Source organism: Canis lupus, chromosome X, assembly GCF_011100685.1.
Source record: "Canis lupus familiaris isolate Mischka breed German Shepherd chromosome X, alternate assembly UU_Cfam_GSD_1.0, whole genome shotgun sequence".
In the NCBI taxonomy this organism is placed as follows: Eukaryota; Metazoa; Chordata; class Mammalia; order Carnivora; family Canidae; genus Canis; species Canis lupus.
Genome location: NC_049260.1, coordinates 7,436,666 through 7,448,327, shown reverse-complemented (window position 1 = coordinate 7,448,327; position 11,662 = coordinate 7,436,666).

Here is an 11,662-nt window from a genome sequence, read left to right as displayed (position 1 = left end):
TCCTACTGCATCTTATGATTTTGAACTAGACCCTCCTATACCCCTCGAGTTTGGCCAACTGCACCAATAGGTCAAGTCCTCAAGTATGATGAAATATTATTTAGCTACTAGAAAAAATGGGTAAATCTAGGAGGACTGAAGAGAAACAATGACCTAGAGAGCATTAAGAGCAGTGTGCACTCTGCTCCCATTTATGTTGCTAAATATGGGGCAGGAGCAGATTTTGTAATTGTATATACCATGTACTGTATTTGTAGATGCATAGAATACATAATAGAGTTGCTTCTGGGGAGGACTGCAACCTAAATGCAGGGGAGCTGGGATGAAAATGAAATGTGGTTTTCCCTGCATATCTTTTTATAAGACTGAATTATTGTCTTAACATTGTGTAAATACATTAATGTTTTCATGAAAAGTGAACAGTTATTTTCTAAAGAAAATAAGGAAAAGTTAAAAATTAAAACACTTAGAATTTGCAGAAACACAATTTGTATTACCCCCTCAGGTTAATAGAGGAATGATCTTATTGGAGTGCCTACTATTCTTTAATCCATAAATAAGTGTAGCAATTCCATGTTTTGCTGGGGCCAAATATCTCAATGGGGAATGGGGACCCAAAGAGTTTAGCATGTAATAAACGTGGGAAAATCAAAAACAGATTCCAGCATGCTCTGGAGGTCTGTAGTTCTCCTGACTGCTCCCTTGAAATGGAGTGCCTTTTTCAATTATAGCTCACTTTATGCAAAATACACCATATTTCCCCTAACACTCCCCCACACACCCACACACACTCATTCTCATAACCACCTTGGGAAATATCATTCTTGTCCTTGCTTTACAGAGCAACAAAAGGAAACCTAAGATGATGGTGGTTTGCTGAAGTTATAAAGAGACATTGGAACTCTGAGTATTGTGTATATTCTCATCAGTTAATTTTTTGATAGTTGAGTTCCATGTCAAATCTATCTCTTAGAGAGAAAGAGAATGTGAGTTAAATATAGAACAGACTATGGTTTGTCATGGCTTGTGTCATAGCTTCATATGTTAGTGGGAGGCTCAGAGGAAAAGAAAAGAATTATGAGTCCCCTGCCTCCCTTTATTGTCTCAAATAAGCATGAGGATGCTGATGAATGTGACATATGTGGTTAAAGTGGTACAGATGGCCAAGCCAGAGGACTGTAGATATAGGTCAAGCTTAAAATCATAAAATGAAGTAAGATGCTAGTTGGGATAGCACAGATTATGCTGCATTAACAAACAACTCTGAAATCCTAGTCATGTAACACAATGAGGTTTATTTTTTTATCACACTTGATAAATAGCAGATATCTTTAAGAGGTGCTTCTCTATGTCATTCTACCTCTGGAACCAAGCTAATAGACTTACCAACATGTGGACAATCACCAGTCATGACAGCAATGGAAAAAGAGTGCTGCAGGGTCTCACAATGGCAATGAAATTCCCCAGATGGGAAATGACACAAGTTACTTCAGCCAACAACCTATTGGACATTACTAGCTACATCACTCTGTCCAATGTCAAGAAGGTTTGTTAAGTGTATATCCTCCCATAGTTCTAAGGGAGAAGAGACTCAGATATGCATGAACAGAAGTCTCTACCACCAGAATGAAAGCAAAGGCAGGCAAGAAGAATAGTGATCTGAGATCTGATGGATTGGCAGCCCATGGGATCTTTCCACCTTGGAATCATTCTCCAGGACCTAAGGTAAACTTGAATCTTGGAGCAGAAAGAGAGAGGAGAAGATGATGGCAGAGTAGGAAGACCCTCGGCTCATCTTGTCCTACAAACACAACTGGATAACTATCGCATCATCTTAAATACCCCCAGAAATTGACCTGACCTACTGACAGAACAAATTCCACAACTAAAGGGAGAGGAGGGGCCATATCAATGAAGGTAGGAAGTGAGGAGATGTGGTTTAAGGGAGAAATGTATCTTGGGTTCTGTGGGGTGGAGGGAACCATGGTTGCAGAGAAGAGCAAGAGAGAGAGACAAGCATACAGGGGAATGCATAAGAAGAACATTTCCCCAAAGCTATTGGCTTAGAAAATAAGAGGCTGAATTTCGAGAGTTCTTATAGCCAGTAGGGCTTAAAGCCTGGAGTTTTAAAGGTCAGCGGGCTTGGCTGGGATAGAACCCAGAGGGCACTGCACTGCTCTTGGAGAGAAGATAGACAAACAACCTGGGAGCAGATAGTGTGGAAACAGTGATCTGAAGAGAGCCTGGGGCACACAGGGGGAGATTATTTGCTCCTCTCACAGCACCACCCTGAAAGGCAGAATTCCCAGAGATGCCTCTCTGGAAAGAAAGGAGCTGGCTGGCACCATTTCCCTCCCCTACCCCTCAGCATAAACACAGAGCCACCTGCGGGATGCAGTGCAGCACCAACATTGGCTGCCTAACTTGCTTACACCAAGCCCCACCCCCTGCTCTGGAAGGACTGCCCTTCTCAGTCAAGCTTGCCTCGCCCCGTGTGGTGGGCCCCTCCCGCAGAAGACCAACACAAATGCCTGCCCACACTATGTCTCCAAACCAGAGTCTTGCAAGGCCTCAGTTCTGGTGGAGTTGGTGTCAGGTCTCATTTCACAAGAAGACCAGAACACACCTAGTTAAAATTTGCCACATTCAGGCTAGGAACCAAACACTGCTCACAGCAGACAAAGAGAGCTTCTGCAGATGCTGGCCTGAAGAATAGGGCAGCCAAAACACAACAGCAGAGCACAGACAGCACACACCAGAGACACTTCCTGAAGTTCCAGGCCCTGGGCACTAGATGGCCTCTTCTTTATAAAGCCATTATTTTTAGAATCAGGAGTCTTAACTGGCTTTTTTGACATAGAGAAGAAGGCAGAGACTTTGACAAAATGCCAAGATGGAGGAATTCATCCCAAATGAAAGAAATAAGATGAGGCCATGGCCAGAGATCTAAGTGAAACAGATATAAGTAACATGCCCAATGGAGAATTTAGAGCAACAATTATAAGGATACTCCCTGGTCTTGAGAGAATAGAAGACATCAGTGAGACCCTTAACATGGAGATAAATAAGTTAAAAAAGAATCAGAGATGAAGAATGCAATAAATGAGGTTGGAAACAGACTTGATGCAATGAACAACAAGTTGGAAGAAGCAGAGAAGTGATATAGTGACCTAGAAGACAAAATAATGGAAAATATTGAAGCAGAATAAAAGAGATTTAAAAATTATATAACAGGAGAATAGACTTAGGGAACTCAGTGACTCCATCAAATATAGTTACATTCATTTTGTAGGAGTCTCAGAAGAAGAAGAGGGAGAAAAAGGGGGGCAGAAAACTTATTTCAAGAAATAATAGCAGAAAACTTCTCTAATCTGGGGAAAGAAACATATCTAGATCCAAGAGGCACAGAGAACTCCCATCAAAAACAACAAAAGCAGGCCAACACCAGGACATATTATAATTAAATTTGCAAAATATAGCAATAAAGAAAAAACATAGAAGCAGCAAGACGAAAGAAGTCCTTAACTTACAAGGGAAAACACATAAGGCTAGCTGGAGATTTCTCAACAGAAACTTGGCAAACCAGAAGGGATTGGCATAATATATTCAAAGGGCTTAATGGGAAAAGTCTGCAGCCAAGAATACTTTATCCAGCAAGGCTATCATTCAGAATAGGAGAGATAAAGAATTTCCCAAACAAAAACTATAAAGGAGTTCATGACCACGAAATCAGCTCTGCAATAAATATTAAAGAGGACACTTTGAGTGCAAAGGAGAGACCAAAAATGACAAAGAGAGGAAGGGATCAGAGAAAACCTCCAGAAACAACAACAAAACAAGTAATAAAATGGCAGCAAATACATATCTACCAATAATTACTTTGAATGTAAACAAGCTAAATGCTCCAATCAAAAGGCATAGTGTCAGAATGGATTAAAAAACAAGATCCATCTATATGTTGCCTACAAGAGACTCACTGGAGACCTAAAGACACCTGCAGATTGAAAATAAGAGGGTGGAGAAGCATTTATTACACAAATGAATGTCAAAAGAGAGCTGGAATAGCAATACTTATATCAGGCAAACTAGACTTTAAAACAAAGACTATAAAAAAAGACAAAGAAGAGCATTCTATAATCATAAAAGGGGATAACCTAACAAGAAAATATAACAATTGTAAATATTTATGCACCAAACATGAGAGTGCCCGAATATATAAAAAAACAATATCAAACACAATGGAACTAATTGATAACACAATAATAGTAGGGAACTTTAACACCCCACTTACATCAATGGACAGATTAAACAGAAAATTAACAAGGAAACAATGGCTTTGAATGATACACTGAAAAAGATGGACTTAACGAATATATTCAGAACATTCCATCCAGAAACAGCAGAATATGCATTATTTTCAAGTGCACATGGAACATTCTCCAGACTACATCACATATTAAGTCACAAAACAGACCTCAACAAATACAAAGAGATTGAAATCATACTATTCACCTTTTCTGACCACAGCACTATGAAAACTAGAAATCAACTACAAGAAAAAATTGGAAAGACCACAAATACATGGAGGTTAAACAGCATGCTACTAAACAAGAAATAGGTCAACCAGGAAATCAAGAAGAAATTTTTAAAAATACACAGAAACAAAAGTAAAAACACAACAGTCCAAAACCTTTACAATGCAGCAAAAGCAGTTCTAATAAGGAAGATTATAGAAATACAGGGCTACCTTGAGAAGCAAGAAAAATCTCAAACAACCTAACCTTATACCTAAAGGAGATAGAAAGAGAATGACAAACAAAGCCTAAAGCCAGCAGAAGGAAGGAAATAATAAAGATGACAGCAGAGATAAAAGATATAGAAGATAAGAAAAAAAAACAATAGAACACATCAATGAAACCAGGAGCTGGTTCTTTGAAAAAATTAATAAAATGGATAAACTTCTAGCCAGACTTACCAAAGAGAAAAGATAAAGGACCCAAACAAATAAAATCACAAATGAGAGAGGGAAAATAACAACCAACACCACAGAAATACAATCAAAAGAAGATAGTATGAAAAACTATATGCCAAAAAAAAAAAGAAAAACTATATGCCAAAAAAAAAACACTATATGCCAAACAATTGGACAACCTGGAAGAAATGGATAAATTCCTAGAAATGTATAAACTACCAAAACTGAAACAGGAAGAAATAGGAAACTTCAACAGACTGATAACTAGCAAAGGAATGGAATCATCAATCAAAAAATTCCCAACAAAGTACAGGGCTAGATGGCTTCACAGGCAAATTCTACCAAACATTTTAAAAAGTGTTAATACCTATTCTTCTCAAACTATTCCAAAAAATAGAAAAGGAAGGAAACTTCCAGATTCATTCTTTGAGACCAGCATTACCCTGACACCAAAACCAAATAAAGATTCCACTGAAAAAGAAAACTACAGGCTAATATCCCTGATGAACATGGATGCAGAAATTCTCAATAAAATACCAGAAAATTGAACCCAACAGTACATTAAAAAATCATTCACAATGATCAAGTAGAATTTATTCCTAAGTTGCAAGTGTGGTTCAATATTTGCAAATCAATCAATGTGATACACCATATTAATAAAAGAAAGGATAAGAACCATATGATTATGTCAATAGATGCAGAAAAAGCATTTGACAAAGTACAACATCCACTCATGATAAAAAAAAAAACTTTCAACAAAGTAGGTTTAGAGAGAACATACCTCAACATAATAAAGGTCATCTATGAAAAACCCATAGCTAATATCCTAAATGGGGAAAAACTGAGAGCTTTTCTTATATGGTCAAGAAAAAGAATGTCTCTTCAACAAATGGTGCTGGGAAAACTGGACAGCAACATACAAAAGAATGAAACTGGACCACCTTCTTACACCAAACACAAAAATAAATTCAAAATGGATTAAAGACCTAAATGTGAGACCTGAAACCATAAAAATCCTGGAGGAGAACACAGGCAGTAACCTTTTCAGCATTGGCCATAGCAACTTCCTTCTAGATATGTCTGCTGAAGCAAGGGAAACAAAACCAAAAAATAAACAATTGGGGCTTCATCAAAATAAAAAACTTGCACATTGAAGGAAACAATCAACAAAACTGAAAGGCAATCTATGGAATAGGAGAAGATATTTGCAAATGACGTTTCTTAAAAAGGGTTAGTATCCAAAATATATAAAGAACTTATCAAGCTCAACACCCAAAAAATAAATAATCCAACTTTAAAATGGTCAGAAGACACAAATAGACATTTTTCCAAAGAAGACATCCAGCTGGCCACCAGACACATATAAAGATGCTCAACATCACTGATCATCAAGGAAATACAAATCAAAATGACAATAAGATATCACCTCACACCTGTAAGAATGGCTAAAATCAACAACACAAGGAACAATGGCTGTTGGCAAGGATGTGGAGAACAGGGAACCCTCTTATACTATTGATGGGAATGCAAACTGGTGCAGCCACTGTGGAAAACAGCATGGAGGTTCTTCAAAAAGTTAAAAATAGAGCTACCCTATGATCCAGCAATTGCACTACTAGATATTCACCCAAAGAATACAAAAATACTAATTCAGAGGGATACATGCACCCTGATGTTTAAGGCAGCATTATCTACAATAGCCGATGTGGAATATATATACAATGGGATATTACTCAGCCATAAAAAAGAATGAAATCTTGCCATTTGCAATGACATGGCTGGGGCTAGAGGGTATTATGCTAAGCAAGATAAGTCAGTCAGAGGAAGACAAATCCCATATGATTTCACTCATATGTGGAATTTAAGGAACAGACTAAATGAACAAAGGGGGAAAAAAGAGAGAGAGAGAGAGTCAAGCCAAGAAACAGACTCTTACCTATAGAGAACAAACCGATGGTTACCAGAGGGGAGGTGAGTGAGGGGGTGGGTTAAATAGATGATGGAAACTAAAGAGGGCACTTGTGATGAGCACTGAGTGATGTATGGAAGTTTTGAATCACTATATTGTACAGCAGAAACTAATATTACACTGTATGCTAACTAACTGGAATTTTAATAAAAGCATGCATACATACATAAAACAATTAGAGGCATTTGTTGAACATCTTGGCTACCTCAAGCAGTAGATAACAGTTGGAACAAATAATAGGCTAACCAAAAAAAAGGTTTAAAGAAAAAGCTGGAGAATGAGAAGTCCTCAGGGAGATTTAAAAGACTCTGACATATTAATGGCAATCTGGGCAGCTACATGCACATGTAAGGTTGTATGCATGCCCAGGGCTGTATACATGCTTTCAAAAGACCTGAGAAGGCCCTAAGTTCTCACCCCTGTGTGACCTTGAGGTTCTGTACAAATGAGAAATGAAGGCTAAGGCCAAGTTGTAAATTGCTTTGCTGAGTGTTGAAATTGTGACCGAGCATGTACCCAGAGCCCCTCAGCAAAGGCTGTGAGATTTATTGATTCCATGCATTGAAGGAAATTTCTTTTTTTAAAAGATTTTATTTATTTATTCATGAGAGACACACAGATGGGGGGTGGGCAGAGACATAGGCAGAGGGAGAAGTAGGCTTCTTGCAGGGAGCCCGATGTGGGACTCGATCCCGGGTCTCCAGGATCACTCCCTGGGCCAAAGGTGGCGCTCAACCACTGAGCCACCGGGGCTACCCTGAAGGAAATTTCTAATCACTAGTTGATTACTAACTGAGCAGAGACATTGGTGGCCATGAATGACAAAGAACACAGACTCTACACAATTAGTTCAAGAAAGCGGCACACACACAAAAAAAGTAACAACTATAAAAAATAGCAATAACAAAAAATTCAAGAGACAGGGGAGAATATGAATTCCAAGGTTGCTTTATTGTTTTAAATGTATAGTTTTCAACAAAAAGTTATGAGACATGCAAAGAAATAATGAGTATGGACCATCTGCTGAAGAGGAAAAATCAGTCAACAGAAATTGTCCCCAAGGAAGCCAGATTTTGGCCTTACTAGACAATGACTTTAAATCAGTATTTTTAAATATGTTCAAATAACTAAAGGAAGCCATATTTAAAGAACCAGAGGAAAGTATAATGATAATATATCACCAAATAGAGAGTATTAATGAAGAACTGGAAATTATACAAAAAAGTGCCAAATAGAAATTGTGGAATCGGAAAGTACAATAACTGAAATGAAAATTCACTAGCGGAGCGTAGCAGTGGATTTGGGCAGGTAAAGATACCAGAATGAATATAACAGTCACTAAATATTTCCACATTCTATTCACAAATTCCATTGAACTTAAAGCTGAGAAGAAATGGGTAGGAAATATCAGAAAGGTAGACAGAACATGGAAGACTCCTAACTCTGGGAAACGAACTAGGAGTGGTGGAAGGGGAGGAGGGCGGTGGGTGGGGGTGACTGGGTGGCAGGCACTGAGGGGGGCACTTGATGGGATGAGCACTGGGTGTTATTCTGTATGTTGGCAAATTGAACACCAATAAAAAATTAATTTATTATTAAAAAATAAAAGCTGAGAAGCTCAACATAGCTTCAGTCTCTGCACCACCTCCCTCAACCTATAGAGATAAAAGTCTGGGAATGCAGTAGTGAATCATCAGGGAGAATCTGTAAATTTTTTTTAAAGATTTATTTATTTATTCATTTTTGATAGAGAGAGAGAGAGGCAGAGACACAGGAGGAGGGAAAAGCAGGCTCCATGCTGGGAGCCCGACGCGGGACTCGATCCCAGGACTCCAGGATCACGCCCTAGGCCAAAGGCAGGTGCTAAACCGCTGAGCCACCCAGGGATCCCCTGTAAATTTTAAATCAAGTGACAGGGAAGTTTCTAGAGAATCATTATTAGAGATAGAGGGTGGCATCTCATTCAATAGTTGGCTAGTTGTCTATGTAACAGATTTGCTGATTTCTTCTCTGGGACAAAGTGCAGGATAATCACTGGAGAGAGATAGTAAGAGACCAAGAGCATTTATTCTGGATGAAGCCAAGGTATTTGAGTTTCCCATGGGTCAAACAGACACAAAAGATGATACATGGGCTTGAGTCATCACCTCGCCCCGATGACTGCCTATTGGGCCAGGGATTTCTGGCAACAAGAGGCTGTGTGATGCACTGTCATAGGCAGTATTCGAAGTGGGTTCAAACTGAAGTATGTCTTTTATTTTGTTTTAAGATTTTATTTATTTATTCAAGAGAGACATAGAGAGGCAGACACAGGCAGAGGAAGAAGCAGGCTTCCTGTGGAGAACCCAATGCGGGACTTGATCCCAGGACCTTGGGATAACACCCTGAGCTGAAGAAGGCAGACACTCAACCACTGAGCCACCCAGGCATCCTGAAGCACATCTTTTATATATAAGAACTGTATGGTGGGAAGAGCCACCCACGGAACCTCTGCAAAAGTATGTCCATGAGCTTCAGGTCAGAGGGAGCATTTATGTTCACGCATACACAAGGCCTCTAGGAAGGAGCAGTAGTTGTCAACACAGAAGACTACAAAGGGACCTCTTCTACCAGAGATGTCTGTCCCAGGTACCACCACCCCTATTATGTCTCCCTGGGCTCTGACACAAAGCCGGGAGAAAAAATCTGGAAGAGGGCAGTATGAAAGAAGTCGGATAAAGCTCTCCCTTATTCACAACCCCTCAGGCCAAGGCCCAGCACCGGGGGCCCAGAGGAAGAGTTCATGATAAACCGAATAGGAGATCGAAGTTTCAAACAGCCCTGACCTGGGCATTTTCAAATACAAGAACAAGCTGGCAACTAAAAAATCCGCCTGGGCTGTCTTTGAGGAAGGAGGAAGGGAGCTGGAACAGAGAATGTTTGAAAGGAGTGGATGGAAAAGAAATAGTCTGGTCATATTCTATAAAGCAGTTCCATATAGATACCATGGAAATTATTATGATGAGTAAGTACACAGAACAACACAACTGTTTGTGTCATTCTTATGTGTCTGCTTTATGTATGTTGTAAACACATCACTGTGCAACCGTAATTAACTTGGAGTTTTTTCTCTTCTCTGTGCTTGGGGTTCACTAGAGAATGAACTGATTTTACCAAATAATCTCTAAGAACTACTTCTTTGTTCTTTCTTCAGCATAGTAACCAATCAGTGTATACCAAAAAGTAACCCAAGTGTAACACTTTACAAATAATCCAGTTTTTGCAAACATCCTGTGAGTAGGTAAGACAGATATTCTTGGTCCCTTTTAAGATTAGGAGGATTGTGAGACTTAAAGAAGCCAAATGACTCACCCAAGTTCCTCCAGTTGGTGAATGGCAGGGTGGGTACCACAAATCAAGCCTTCTAACTAAAAAGCATGTCCTCTTTCGAGTAAATCACGCCGTTTCATGCTTAGTTTAATCCTGAGTATCATCCAAAATATTTCACCAAATGCCACTTCCATCTCGTAATATTTCAAGCATTATGAGAGGATTATACTTACGAGCAAGAAAGAACATTCTGCAAAATTTCCTAACTGCTGGAACAAACCACTGGTGGTGGTGGAGGGGGCAGGTATCTAGACCGGCCAGGAGAAGAGCAAGTAGCTGTAGGGAAGTGGGGAACTTGCAAAAGTCATCTAAGAAGCTTCTTTCACTTGGGCCAACATCAGAAGGAAGGAACTTGGCTGGTGACCTGACAGCAAGGTCAAGCAGAAGAGAAATGCTTGAATCATTTTTGAATTTACTTCCATAAAAAGAAAGAAAAACCTCTCCAGAGATTTACAGATTTATTTTTTTTCCAAAATAGATGGGTGTTGGAGGATGATTGACATCCAGGCTCTTCATGGGACAATATTTGTGTAAAGCATTTGGAACCATGTTTATTATGCCAAGAATGACATCCTGGGGAAAGTACATGTTTCTTTGGATTTTAAAATCTACAAGCATCTACCATTATGGGAGGCTAGCTCTTGTTTACACAAAGGCTCGCTTTTCCAACCTTCTGTCCACTCAGAATTCTTGAAGCACTACTTTACATTGTTTTATCATGTGGTCATGTGTTTTGGGTTACCCTCGTCATAAACTGCAGCTGCAGGAAAGAACGATGTACCCAGTCTACTTTAAACTTAATAAAGTCTTCCACATGGAAAATGAATTAAACCATCCTATTGTGGTACATGTTTATTGCAATGACAGAGAGAGGTGGGTGCTTGGGGTTCTGTGCTTTTGGTTTAGGCCATCAGGCTTTCAAAGCTCCCTGGAACATTGTCCTCTGCTGAGGAAATCCACTAGGACCTCACTATTCAAAGATTGAAGTGATTAAGTAGGTCTCAGGGAGGAGAAGGTGTTGGCCAAAGTGATTTGGAGGCTCCATCCCTATCCATTCCTTCTTCTCAAAGCTGACCAGATGTTCAGGGTCCCACTCTCAATTGACAACCTCACTTGGACAGGGGCGAGTTTGTCACAGACCCCCAAATTGCTTAGAACTGGAAAGGTCTTAACTAAAATAGATTTGGAGCTTACAGATTCCCTGAACCTTAAATCCAGAATCTACCTTCAGGATCATTTGGTAAAAATAAGAAAGAGATAGAAGAGATTTTCCAAGGAACAAATAAGTCCAAATGCAGAGTTCTCGTGGATCTGTAGCCTTTTTCCTAAGTTTCATGTGCCTGGTATGGGCC